This window comes from Drosophila subpulchrella, unplaced genomic scaffold, assembly GCF_014743375.2.
Source record: "Drosophila subpulchrella strain 33 F10 #4 breed RU33 unplaced genomic scaffold, RU_Dsub_v1.1 Primary Assembly Seq53, whole genome shotgun sequence".
Classification (NCBI taxonomy): domain Eukaryota; kingdom Metazoa; phylum Arthropoda; class Insecta; order Diptera; family Drosophilidae; genus Drosophila; species Drosophila subpulchrella.
The window spans coordinates 22501-37500 of NW_023665690.1; the positions used below are offsets into that span (position 1 = coordinate 22501).

At 42.2% G+C, this 15000-nt stretch overlaps 1 pseudogene; it reads left to right on the forward strand.

The window, feature by feature from the left end:
* The window catches only part of LOC119562516, a 9471-nt pseudogene extending 452 nt beyond the window's left edge, over positions 1-9019 (forward strand).
* The last annotated feature ends 5981 nt before the right edge of the window (positions 9020-15000 follow it).

Genomic DNA, 15000 nt, shown 5'->3' on the forward strand with positions numbered 1-15000 from the left:
ATCCGTTATGGAAAATTCATCATTAAAATTGTAATATTTAAAACAATATTATGATAATAGTGTGCATTTTTTCCATATAAGGACATTGTAATCTATTAGCATACAAAATTTATCATAAAATATAACTTATAGTTTATTCAAATTAATTTGCTTGCATTTTAACACAGAATAAATGTTATTAATTTGATAAAGTGCTGATAGATTTATATGAATACAGTGCGTTAATTTTTCGGAATTATATAATGGCATAATTATCATTGATTTTTGTGTTTATTATATGCACTTGTATGATTAACAATGCGAAAGATTCAGGATACCTTCGGGACCCGTCTTGAAACACGGACCAAGGAGTCTAACATATGTGCAAGTTATTGGGATATAAACCTAATAGCGTAATTAACTTGACTAATAATGGGATTAGTTTTTTAACTATTTATAGCTAATTAACACAATCCCGGGGCGTTCTATATAGTTATGTATAATGATATTTATATTATTTATGCCTCTAACTGGAACGTACCTTGAGCATATATGCTGTGACCCGAAAGATGGTGAACTATACTTGATCAGGTTGAAGTCAGGGGAAACCCTGATGGAAGACCGAAACAGTTCTGACGTGCAAATCGATTGTCAGAATTGAGTATAGGGGCGAAAGACCAATCGAACCATCTAGTAGCTGGTTCCTTCCGAAGTTTCCCTCAGGATAGCTGGTGCATTTTAATGTTATATAAAATAATCTTATCTGGTAAAGCGAATGATTAGAGGCCTTAGGGTCGAAACGATCTTAACCTATTCTCAAACTTTAAATGGGTAAGAACCTTAACTTTCTTGATATGAAGTTCAAGGTTATGATATAATGTGCCCAGTGGGCCACTTTTGGTAAGCAGAACTGGCGCTGTGGGATGAACCAAACGTAATGTTACGGTGCCCAAATTAACAACTCATGCAGATACCATGAAAGGCGTTGGTTGCTTAAAACAGCAGGACGGTGATCATGGAAGTCGAAATCCGCTAAGGAGTGTGTAACAACTCACCTGCCGAAGCAACTAGCCCTTAAAATGGATGGCGCTTAAGTTGTATACCTATACATTACCGCTAAAGTAGATGATTTATATTACTTGTGATATAAATTTTGAAACTTTAGTGAGTAGGAAGGTACAATGGTATGCGTAGAAGTGTTTGGCGTAAGCCTGCATGGAGCTGCCATTGGTACAGATCTTGGTGGTAGTAGCAAATAATCGAATGAGACCTTGGAGGACTGAAGTGGAGAAGGGTTTCGTGTGAACAGTGGTTGATCACGAGTTAGTCGGTCCTAAGTTCAAGGCGAAAGCCGAAAATTTTCAAGTAAAACACAAATGCCATACAAATATAATTATATTATATAAATCAAGCTAATTAATATACTTGAATAATTTTGAACGAAAGGGAATACGGTTCCAATTCCGTAACCTGTTGAGTATCCGTTTGTTATTAAATATGGGCCTCGTGCTCATCCTGGCAACAGGAACGACCATAAAGAAGCCGTCGAGAGATATCGGAAGAGTTTTCTTTTCTGTTTTATAGCCGTACTACCATGGAAGTCTTTCGCAGAGAGATATGGTAGATGGGCTAGAAGAGCATGACATATACTGTTGTGTCGATATTTTCTCCTCGGACCTTGAAAATTTATGGTGGGGACACGCAAACTTCTCAACAGGCCGTACCAATATCCGCAGCTGGTCTCCAAGGTGAAGAGTCTCTAGTCGATAGAATAATGTAGGTAAGGGAAGTCGGCAAATTAGATCCGTAACTTCGGGATAAGGATTGGCTCTGAAGATTGAGATAGTCGGGCTTGATTGGGAAACAATAACATGGTTTATGTGCTCGTTCTGGGTAAATAGAGTGTCTGGCATTTATGTTGGTCACTTGTTCCCCGGATAGTTTAGTTACGTAGCCAATTGTGGAACTTTCTTGCTAAAATTTTTAAGAATACTAATTGGGTTAAACCAATTAGTTCTTATTAATTATAACGATTATCAATTAACAATCAATTCAGAACTGGCACGGACTTGGGGAATCCGACTGTCTAATTAAAACAAAGCATTGTGATGGCCCTAGCGGGTGTTGACACAATGTGATTTCTGCCCAGTGCTCTGAATGTCAAAGTGAAGAAATTCAAGTAAGCGCGGGTCAACGGCGGGAGTAACTATGACTCTCTTAAGGTAGCCAAATGCCTCGTCATCTAATTAGTGACGCGCATGAATGGATTAACGAGATTCCTACTGTCCCTATCTACTCACAGTCGGTGTTTGGTTGCTCGCGAGAACAGACGTGTTTTTCCGTACGCTCCGCGAGTAAAGTGCATTTAGGCAGTAAAACAACAGGTACATTGTTGAAAATAGTGCGAAAATTCGTGTTTCGTGCTTGCGAACACAGTGCGTGTGTTTTCCGTTTGAAATTCTGCGGAAATCGGGCGATATTCGCGTTTTTCTTTTTGGAAATTTTCCATTAAGACACGTGTGTCGCGAGAGAGGCGCTCTCTCGAGAGAGGCGTTTGCCTAATTTAGGCACATTTTGTCGCCCACAGCTGTGCGGTTTGTGTCTCCGCTGAACTTGGATCAGCTGATCAGCTGACCGAGCTTTTGAGAACCAGCTGATAGGAAGGGGTAAGTCTCGAATATCAAAGAGCTTACTTAGTAAGGCCGATAACCGGCAGATGGCGCCACCAAAAATGGTGGTCGACGAGTCCGGGAGCGAAAGTGCGAGCAGCCGTGGAAGCAGCTCGGGCAGAGGGCGCGCCAGAGGCAAGCGCAACAAAGCGCCGCTGAGGGAGGCCTCGAGGTGCAAAGTGTTGGCGCTGGATGCAACCGCCGCTGCCCCTGCCGACGCCTTTGCCGCTGCCCCCGCCGCTGCCCCCGCCGCTGACGCTGCCGCAGTCGCAGCCGCTGCCGCTGCCGCAGCCGCTGCCGCTGCCGCCGCCGCTGCCCCGCCGCTGCCCCGCCGCTGCCCCCGCCGACGCTGCCACAGTCGCAGCCGCTGCTGATGGAGGGACCTTCGTCGTGCCAGCCAGCATAGAGAAATCCTTCTCGGACAGGGAATGGAGGGGAAACGGAGCCGTTGCTGCCGAGATGGGCGACATCCGTGCGGATATCCTGAGGATGTCCCACGTAGCGAGCCCTACCGTGAGCATTAAGACGCAGTTGTTGGCAAACCGCTACGAGGAGGTCGTCGGAGCCCTGCTGATCCGCATCGGAGTGCTGGAGGATCGCTTGAAGAGGCAGACACCGGTCGCCTCGGCCTGCCTCATATGCAGCCACCGCTGCTAGAGGCGCGCACCTAGTCGCCTCACCTGCTGCCCCTGTTGCCCCCCTTGCCCCCGTACCCGCACCGCGGAAGATTCGGGAGACATGGTCGGCTGTCGTTGCGTGCGACGACCCGGCCCTGTCAGGCAGGCAAATCGCTGAGAAGATCCGCAAGGAGGTAGCGCCCGCTCTGGGCGTACGAGTACACGAGGTGCGTGAGCTGAAGCGGGGCGGCGCGATCATTCGCACGCCTTCGCAGGCGGAGATGACGAAGGTCGTCGCCTCCGCAAAGTTCGCCGAGGTGGGCCTGAAGGTGTCGAGGAACACCGCTGCGAAGCCGCGTGTTACGGTCCAGGATGTGGACACCTCCGTGGGACCGGACGAGTTTATGATGGAGCTCAGGGAGAAGAACTTCGAAGAGATGAGCCTCAAGGAGTTCCAGAAGGCGGTTGTCCTGGCGACCAAGCCCTGGTCAGCTGCTGACGGTGCCACAATCAATGTGACGCTGGAGGTAGACGACCAGGCGCTGGCCGTTCTCGAGGGCGGGAGAGTATACATTAAGTGGTTTTCCTACCGCTGCCGCTCTCAGGTGCGAACCTACGCGTGCCACCGATGCCTTGGCTTTGACCACAAGGTCAATGAGTGTCGGTACGCCCGAGAGAAGCAGGTCTGCCGCCAGTGCGGACAGAACGACCACGTCGCGGCGAAGTGCAGAAATGCGGTGGACTGCCGCAACTGCCGTCACAAGGGTATGCCCTCGGGGCATTATATGCTTTCGGGTGGCTGCCCGATATACGGCGCGCTGCTAGCCAGGGTGCAAGCTAGACATTGATAATGTTTAGCTTCATCCAAGCGAATTGTGGTCGAGGCCGTTGCGCTGTCATCGAGCTTGCCAAGCAGATGAGAGATGCTGGCCACCTGTTCGCACTAGTCCAGGAGCCCTACGTGGACGCTGGCAAGCGACTCACTGGACTGCCTGGAGGAATGAGGATATTCGCCGATAGGAGGAAGAAAGCTGCCATCATCGTGGACGACCCATCTGCCATCTGCATGCCCATCGAGGCTTTGACGACGGACTACGGAGTGTGCGTGAGTGTCACAGGAAGATATGGCACAATCTTTCTGGCCTCCGTATACTGCCAGCATCTAGCTGCTCTGGAGCCCTACACTGACTACCTGGATACGGTTCTGCTATTAGCTAGCAGAACACCGACAATCCTCGGACTTGATGCTAACGCAGTCTCCCCTATGTGGTTCAGCAAATCCCCAGACAACTCTGGAGACCGCCTGAACCGCGAACGGGGACAGCTCATGAACGAGTGGATAATCGCAAGCGGTGCCAGTGTACTGAATACGGCCAGCCAGGTGTTCACGTTCGATAATCACCGCTCTAGAAGTGATATCGACGTGACCTTCGCCAACGAAGCGGCGCGAGTATGGGCAACCTACGATTGGAGAGTTGACTTCTGGGAGCTGAGTGACCACAACATTATCACTGTTGAGGTTACTCCAGATCCGAGCAGTACCGTTGAGAGCCTAGCTCCGGTACCGCAATGGAAGCTCTCCAATGCAAGTTGGCGAAGATTCAGTGTAGAGTTAAGGAGTGCAGCACAGAGTCTCGAGGAACTGGAGGAATCGCCGTTGGACGACCATGTGTCTGCCCTTCGCTCCATCGTACACGATGTGTGCGACAGGGTGATAGGGCGCAGGATACCTGCAGCGAGGGGAAACGTAATATGGTGGAATCCTGAGCTGAGTACCAAGCGCCAAGAGGTCCGGAGACTGAGGCGTAGGCTGCAGGCAGCTCGCCGGAGTGGCACCGACGATGCTGAGCAACTTGCCGCTGGACTGAGATTTGCCTCAGGCCAGTACAAGAAGCTTATCTTGACGACAAAGGAGCAAAACTGGCGGGACTTCGTGGGACGGCACAAGGATGATCCATGGGGGCACGTATACCGAATATGCCGAGGCCGGAAGAAGACAGCCGATCTCGGATGTCTCCGGTCGAACGGCGCGCTTTCCGTAACTTGGCACGACTGCGCAAGTGTGCTTCTCCGCAACTTTTTCCCTGTTGCGGAGTCGACGACACGAGAAGACATACCCCCTGGTGCCCCACCGATCCTCGAAGCCTTCGAGGTGGCAACCAGCGTCGCGAGGCTGAGAAGCCGGCGATCGCCGGGTATGGATGGCATCACGGGCGGTATTGTCAAGGAGGTATGGCGTGCCATCCCTCAGCACCTGACGAAGCTGTACTCTCGGTGCATCTCGGAAGGATACTTTCCGGCCGAGTGGAAGCACCCGAGAGTGATACCGCTGGTAAAGGGGCCAGATAAGGACAGGAGCGATCCTGCCTCTTATCGCGGCATATGCCTTTTGCCAGTGTTCGGAAAGGCGCTTGAGGGAATCATGGTGAATCGGCTGAAGGATGTGCTACCGGATGGCTGCAGATGGCAATTCGGATTCAGGCCTGGACGCTGCGTGGAGGATGCGTGGATGCACGCCAAAAACACCGTCGCCAACAGTCGCGAGAGGAGGGTCCTTGGAATCTTTGTCGATTTCAAGGGAGCCTTCGACAACGTGGAGTGGAGTGCGGTGCTGGATCGGCTTGTCGACGTAGGCTGTCGAGAAATCGACTTGTGGAAAAGCTATTTTTCCGGCCGTAGCGCAAGCATCATCAGCAGGTATGAAGCAGCCACAGTTGCGGTTACACGGGGCTGCCCGCAAGGGTCCGTCAGTGGTCCATTTATTTGGAATTTACTGATGGATGTGCTGCTTCAGCGCTTGGAGCCACATTGTGCTCTGAGCGCGTTTGCAGATGATCTTCTGCTTTTCGTCGACGGGAATTCCCGTGCCGATCTGGAGCGGAAGGGCGAGCAGTTGATGGACATCGTGGGAGCCTGGGGAGCTGAGGTTGGAGTGAGTGTGTCAACCAGCAAGACGGCAATAATGTTGCTGAAAGGACAGCTTTCACGCACGAGGAGACCGACGGTACGGTTTGCTGGAGCAAGCCTGCCTTACGTCACCAAATGCCGGTACCTTGGCATCTTAGTCGGCGAGCGGTTGAGTTTTCTCCCGCATATCTCTGCTCTCAGAGATCGGCTGGCTGGAGTTGCCGGAGGACTAGCGCGGGTGCTTCGAGTCGATTGGGGGCTCAGCTCCCGTGCTAAGAGGACGATTTACAGCGGACTCATGGTCCCCTGTGCACTCTTTGGTGCCTCGGTCTGGTACAAGGCGGCGAGTAGGGGCAAGTCCCTTAAACTCCTCACCTCGTGCCAGAGGTCCATCCTTTTAGGATGCCTACCGGTATGCCGCACAGTGTCCACGGTGGCACTGCAGGTGCTTGCTGGTGCTCCTCCAATGGATCTGGATGCTCACAGGATCGCCGTGAAGTTCAAGCTGAGGAAGGATGTCCCCCTGGATGAGAGCGACTGGCTCCACGGACAGGACCTGTCCGTGTTGGACTGGAAAGCTAAGATGGCGCTGCTAGACGAACGTCTGCTAAATGAGTGGCAACTCAGATGGGATCGCGCGGAACACGGCTCCGTGACTCGCGAGTTTTTCCCAGAGGCAGCGTTCGTCTACAAGAGGAAAGACTTTGTCTTTACCCTCAAAGCCGGATTCTTGCTGACAGGACACGGGTCGATGAACGCATTTCTGCAAAGCAGGACCCTCAGCACCACGACCGCATGCTCATGTGGCGTGGCAAGAGAGGACTGGCGCCACATACTGTGTGAATGCCGCCTGTACAACGATTTGCGGGACCTGGATGCCCTTGGAGTCGTTCGAGACCAGGGAAGATGGATCGTCGCGGGAGTAGTCGAGACCCCAGAACGGATGCGTCTCCTAGGAGTTTTTGCCGATGCTGCCTTCTCGAGGCGAAGGATGGATGCGACGAGGGAGGAACCACAGGCGCCGGGACGTTAGTCCCACACCTCTTTTGCCGTGTGGTAGCGGCGAAGAATACTGCCACAGCCTGCCATAGCTTGTCGTAGGAGGCGACTAATATGGCAATGGTTGCCTCATCCGAGCTTGTCGGAGCTGAAGGGGTGAGGCTCACCGAGCCTGTAATTTCGGTACCACGGGTTGAGCAGCTCCAAGGCTGCTCATTGAGGTTGGCCCCCTTGTGGGAGTATCGTGGTGGCTGTGGTTGACACCTATATCGCGGGTAGAGTCCTCGGGCTCGACGTGGATGTTGCGTTATACAACTCGGGTGCTGTGACCCACAGAACAGTAGAGATTTTAGATAGATCTCGCCCCTACGCAAGGGGGAGTGCTTGCCCGACAAGTAAGTACTCGAATTGCTACTGGGGTGGATGCTATGTACATAGCTATAGCTTCTAGTCCGGGGCGTTGGTCTGGCGCTTAACCTAGACCCGTGCATTATATACTCACTTGTGGGTATATTAGAATGCCGTGGTTGTAATCCCTTCATTGTGGAACACGCCACGTAAAATAAATTCGGAGGGATCCGAGACACACCTGTCCCTATCTACTATCTAGCGAAACCACAGCCAAGGGAACGGGCTTGGAATAATTAGCGGGGAAAGAAGACCCTTTTGAGCTTGACTCTAATCTGGCAGTGTAAGGAGACATAAGAGGTGTAGAATAAGTGGGAGATATTAGACTTCGGTTTGGTATCGCCAATGAAATACCACTACTCTTATTGTTTCCTTACTTACTTGATTAAATGGAACGTGTATCATTTCCTAGCCATTATACGGATATATTTATTATATCTTATGGTATTGGGTTTTGATGCAAGCTTCTTGATCAAAGTATCACGAGTTTGTTATATAATCGCAAACAAATTCTTTAATAAAACGGTGCATTTATGTATTTTTGATTTGAAAATTTGGTATAACTCCAATTACTCAGGTATGATCCAATTCAAGGACATTGCCAGGTAGGGAGTTTGACTGGGGCGGTACATCTCTCAAATAATAACGGAGGTGTCCCAAGGCCAGCTCAGTGCGGACAGAAACCACACATAGAGCAAAAGGGCAAATGCTGACTTGATCTCGGTGTTCAGTACACACAGGGACAGCAAAAGCTCGGCCTATCGATCCTTTTGGTTTAAAGAGTTTTTAACAAGAGGTGTCAGAAAAGTTACCATAGGGATAACTGGCTTGTGGCGGCCAAGCGTTCATAGCGACGTCGCTTTTTGATCCTTCGATGTCGGCTCTTCCTATCATTGTGAAGCAAAATTCACCAAGCGTTGGATTGTTCACCCATGCAAGGGAACGTGAGCTGGGTTTAGACCGTCGTGAGACAGGTTAGTTTTACCCTACTAATGACAAAACGTTGTTGCGACAGCATTCCTGCGTAGTACGAGAGGAACCGCAGGTACGGACCAATGGCACAATACTTGTTCGAGCGAACAGTGGTATGACGCTACGTCCGTTGGATTATGCCTGAACGCCTCTAAGGTCGTATCCGTGCTGGACTGCAATGATAAATAAGGGGCAATTTGCATTGTATGGCTTCTAAACCATTTAAAGTTTATAATTTACTTTATAAACGACAATGGATGTGATGCCAATGTAATTTGTAACATAGTAAATTGGGAGGATCTTTGATCACCTGATGCCGCGCTAGTTACATATAAAAGCATTATTTAATACAATGACAAAGCCTAGAATCAATTGTAAACGACTTTTGTAACAGGCAAGGTGTTGTAAGTGGTTGAGCAGCTGCCATACTGCGATCCACTGAAGCTTATCCTTTGCTTGATGATTCGATAATAAAGATGTTGCAAGCGGGCATAATCATTATGCTTGCTTGCAGCATCGCACGCCACTTTGTTTGTGGTGTGTAAGGTAGGGAAGAAGAAATATAAAAGACCTAAATTGGAAACATCAATATATAAGTAAATATTGAACAAACAAAATGTATCGTCATCTTATTAGTGACGCGATGATAAAGTGGCAAACATATTCCATGTATAAATATTCCTATGGTATTAAAATTCAAGTAAAGAGGACATATATAAAAGTTTGTATATATGGTTCATTCAATGGTAGCAGCGGTTGGTTGGTTGGTGTCTGCTCCTCTTATTGTTCAAAACTTATGTTATGGTAGCAAGTCTATATCGTCATATTATTAGTGACGCGAAAAAGTAGTGGCAAAACATATTCCATGTATAAATAAATATTCCTATGGTATTGAAATTCAAGTAAAGAGGCCATTCAAGTAAAGAGGACTTATATAAATATAAGTATATATAATGGTAGCAGCGCGGTTGGTTGGTTGGTGTGTCTGCTCCTCTTATTGTTCAAAACTTATGTTATGGTAGCAAGACTGTATCGTCATATTATTAGTGACGCGAAAAAGTAGTGGCAAAACATATTCCATGTATAAATATTCCTATGGTATTGAAATTCAACTAAAGAGGACATATAAAATTACTATCAATGGTAGCAGTGGTTGGTTGGTTGGTGGTTGGTTGGCGGCTGCTCCTATTATTGTTCAAGACTTATGTTATGGTAGCAAGTCTGTATCGTCATATTAATTATTAGTGACGCGAAAAAGTAGTGGAAATCATATTCCATGTATAAATAGATTCCTATGGTAATGAAATTTTCAAGTAAAGAGAGGACCATTCAAGTAAGAGGACATATAAAAAGTAAGTATATGTTCCTCCAATGGTAGCAGTGGTTGGTTGGTTGGCGGCTGATCCTCTTATTGTTCAAAACTTATTTTATCAATATGAGTTTGGCAATACAATAAAGAAGACCAATCTAATCCATATAAAACTAAATGTATTATATGGATATGCTTAGGAAACCCATATATTCATAAAAAAAAATTATGTATAGAAAATTATACATATATCTTTTATATAAATGAATCGTATGGATATCGCCTTATGGTAGGTATAATAACTTTTTAAGGCATAATAATGTATAATATAGAAAATATACATTGAAATATAAATGCATTTTTATAGATATGGCGGCATATAAGTGCCATATACACAAGAATAAATAATAGAATTTACCAATATATAATTAAAATGAGATATATAAACCTAGTGAGGGGCTGCACTAGTATATGAATCGTATGGATATGGCTTATAGGTATAATACCTATAAGGCATAATAATGTATAATATAATAAATATAAATTAAGATATGAATGAATTATATAAATATGGCATAGAAATGCCATATACATACATAAGAATAAATGGTAGAATTTACCCATATATCACTGAAACACGATATATAAACCTAATGATAGCTGGCACTAGTACTGTAAACATGCACGCAATAGTGCGTGGGGTAAAAAACTACTATAGGGAGGTGGTCGTTGGCGGGCCCCTCCTCGTATTGGTCAAAACTTATGTTATGCATATGAATTTGTCAATACTATATAGAACGCCAAGCATATCCATATAAACTATGGATATGCATAGAAATCCATACAAAAGTAAAAAAAAATTATGTATAGAAAAATATACATATATTTATATAAGTGAATCGTATGGATATGGCTTATAGGTATAATACCTATAAGGCATAATAATGTATAACAAGTAAATATACATTGAAATGTGAATGCATTGTATGGATATGGCATATAAATGCCATATATATAGAAATAAATTGTATATCAATGATATAACAATTATAAACCTAGTGAGGGGCGGCACTAGTGAATGAATCGTATGGATATGGCTTATAGGTATAATACCTATAAGGCATAATAATGTATAATATAATAAATATACATTAAGATATGAATGGATTGTATAAATATGGCATAGAAATGCCATATACATAAGAATAAATGGTAGAATTTACCCATATATCACTGAAACACGATATATAAACCTAGTGATAGCTGGCACTAGTACTGTAAACAGGCACGCAATAGTGCGTGGGGTAAAAAACTACTATAGGGAGGTGGTCGTTGGCGGGCCCCTCCTCGTATTGGTCAAAACTTATGTTATGCATATGAATTTGTCAATACTATATAGAACGCCAAGCATATCCATATAAACTATGGATATGCATAGAAATCCATACAAAAGTAAAAAAAAATTATGTATAGAAAAATATACATATATTTATATAAGTGAATCGTATGGATATGGCTTATAGGTATAATACCTATAAGGCATAATAATGTATAACAAGTAAATATACATTGAAATGTGAATGCATTGTATGGATATGGCATATAAATGCCATATATATAGAAATAAATTGTATATCAATGATATAACAATTATAAACCTAGTGAGGGGCGGCACTAGTGAATGAATCGTATGGATATGGCTTATAGGTATAATACCTATAAGGCATAATAATGTATAATATAATAAATATACATTAAGATATGAATGGATTGTATAAATATGGCATAGAAATGCCATATACATAAGAATAAATGGTAGAATTTACCCATATATCACTGAAACACGATATATAAACCTAGTGATAGCTGGCACTAGTACTGTAAACAGGCACGCAATAGTGCGTGGGGTAAAAAACTACTATAGGGAGGTGGTCGTTGGCGGGCCCCTCCTCGTATTGGTCAAAACTTATGTTATGCATATGAATTTGTCAATACTATATAGAACGCCAAGCATATCCATATAAACTATGGATATGCATAGAAAATCCATACAAAAGTAAAAAAAAATTATGTATAGAAAAATATACATATATTTATATAAGTGAATCGTATGGATATGGCTTATAGGTATAATACCTATAAGGCATAATAATGTATAACAAGTAAATATACATTGAAATGTGAATGCATTGTATGGATATGGCATATAAATGCCATATATATAGAAATAAATTGTATATCAATGATATAACAATTATAAACCTAGTGAGGGGCGGCACTAGTGAATGAATCGTATGGATATGGCTTATAGGTATAATACCTATAAGGCATAATAATGTATAATATAATAAATATACATTAAGATATGAATGGATTGTATAAATATGGCATAGAAATGCCATATACATAAGAATAAATGGTAGAATTTACCCATATATCACTGAAACACGATATATAAACCTAGTGATAGCTGGCACTAGTACTGTAAACAGGCACGCAATAGTGCGTGGGGTAAAAAACTACTATAGGGAGGTGGTCGTTGGCGGGCCCCTCCTCGTATTGGTCAAAACTTATGTTATGCATATGAATTTGTCAATACTATATAGAACGCCAAGCATATCCATATAAACTATGGATATGCATAGAAATCCATACAAAAGTAAAAAAAAATTATGTATAGAAAAATATACATATATTTATATAAGTGAATCGTATGGATATGGCTTATAGGTATAATACCTATAAGGCATAATAATGTATAACAAGTAAATATACATTGAAATGTGAATGCATTGTATGGATATGGCATATAAATGCCATATATATAGAAATAAATTGTATATCAATGATATAACAATTATAAACCTAGTGAGGGGCGGCACTAGTGAATGAATCGTATGGATATGGCTTATAGGTATAATACCTATAAGGCATAATAATGTATAATATAATAAATATACATTAAGATATGAATGGATTGTATAAATATGGCATAGAAATGCCATATACATAAGAATAAATGGTAGAATTTACCCATATATCACTGAAACACGATATATAAACCTAGTGATAGCTGGCACTAGTACTGTAAACAGGCACGCAATAGTGCGTGGGGTAAAAAACTACTATAGGGAGGTGGTCGTTGGCGGGCCCCTCCTCGTATTGGTCAAAACTTATGTTATGCATATGAATTTGTCAATACTATATAGAACGCCAAGCATATCCATATAAACTATGGATATGCATAGAAATCCATACAAAAGTAAAAAAAAATTATGTATAGAAAAATATACATATATTTATATAAGTGAATCGTATGGATATGGCTTATAGGTATAATACCTATAAGGCATAATAATGTATAACAAGTAAATATACATTGAAATGTGAATGCATTGTATGGATATGGCATATAAATGCCATATATATAGAAATAAATTGTATATCAATGATATAACAATTATAAACCTAGTGAGGGGCGGCACTAGTGAATGAATCGTATGGATATGGCTTATAGGTATAATACCTATAAGGCATAATAATGTATAATATAATAAATATACATTAAGATATGAATGGATTGTATAAATATGGCATAGAAATGCCATATACATAAGAATAAATGGTAGAATTTACCCATATATCACTGAAACATGATATATAAACCTAGTGATAGCTGGCACTAGTACTGTAAACAGGCACGCAGTAGTGCGTGGGGTAAAAAACTACTATAGGGAGGTGGTCGTTGGCGGGCCCCTCCTCGTATTGGTCAAAACTTATGTTATGCGTAAACATATGATTTTGTCAATACTATAAAGAAAACTTGTTTTGTACATACAAAACTAAATGAATTATATGGATATTGAAAAATAAATGGCATTATATCCATATAATGAAAATATACTTGTATTCTCTTATTATAAGAGAGAATACCGTATAGTTGGTTGGCAAAGACAATTGAAAATACCCGAATTGCAGATGATGGGTTCAAAAACTACTATAGGGTGGTGTAGCAAATAATATGAAGATGATATATCCATATAATGGATATACACTAGTATTCTCTTATTATAATAGAGAATACCATATAAATGGTTGGCAAAGACAATTGAAAATACCCGAATTGAAGTTGACGGGTTCAAAAACTATTATAGGGTGATGTAGCAAATAAAATAATGAAGATATATCCATATAATGGAATTATATGTGTATTCTCTTATTATATGAGAGAGTACCAAACGGTTGATTGGCAAAGACAATTGAAAATACCCGAATTAAAGATATTGGGTCCAAAAACTACTATAGGATGGTCAATGGGCCGGCCATCTACTATTGACGTGACAAAATACTGTCTGTCGGTAGAGAAGATATTAATCCGTCAAATTTGTTTCTTTATTCATTTATGAATATGAGACTTGGCTCCACGGTTAATATTTTAAGCCCAAAGATAATAATGTTGAAACAAAGGCCAAGGTTTCTATTATACATAGAATAACAAATTGTTTCCGAACTTTATCGTTAATCCAAATAAATAATTACAATTGAGGCAGGCTAATAATGATATATATTTTGTATTGATAATCTTGATATATATGTATATTGGTCTGCCATTATCACATACTGAGTTATGTGATAATTCCCTGCGGGGATAAATTAAAAGAGGTGTCCCTATATTAAAAGAAAATAATATATATATATATTATTTCTTCTAACGTACATATCATATATGCGCTCGGTTTTATATTATATATTACCAAAGAGTCTTATATGAATATATACAGATAAATTTTAAATTTATCATCAAAATACAAATGATTTAATTCAATATTTTATATTGGTTAAACAAAAATTGTACATGTGTGGATACAATAATGACGTATGTCGAACAAAAAAGATATTTTAGAATGAAATATGCAAATATAAAGAAAATTATTACGTATTACGAAAAAAAATATTGTGTTTTTAACATCAATAATTAAAAAACTTGTTATTATTAGTGGCGGAACAAGTATATATTGTGAAAACAACAAACGTATACGAATGCTATATAAAAATGGCCGTATTCGATAGAAAACAATCTATAAAATTTATATTGCTAATTTCTATTCAAAAATATGAATGAAATATGAATAAAAACATT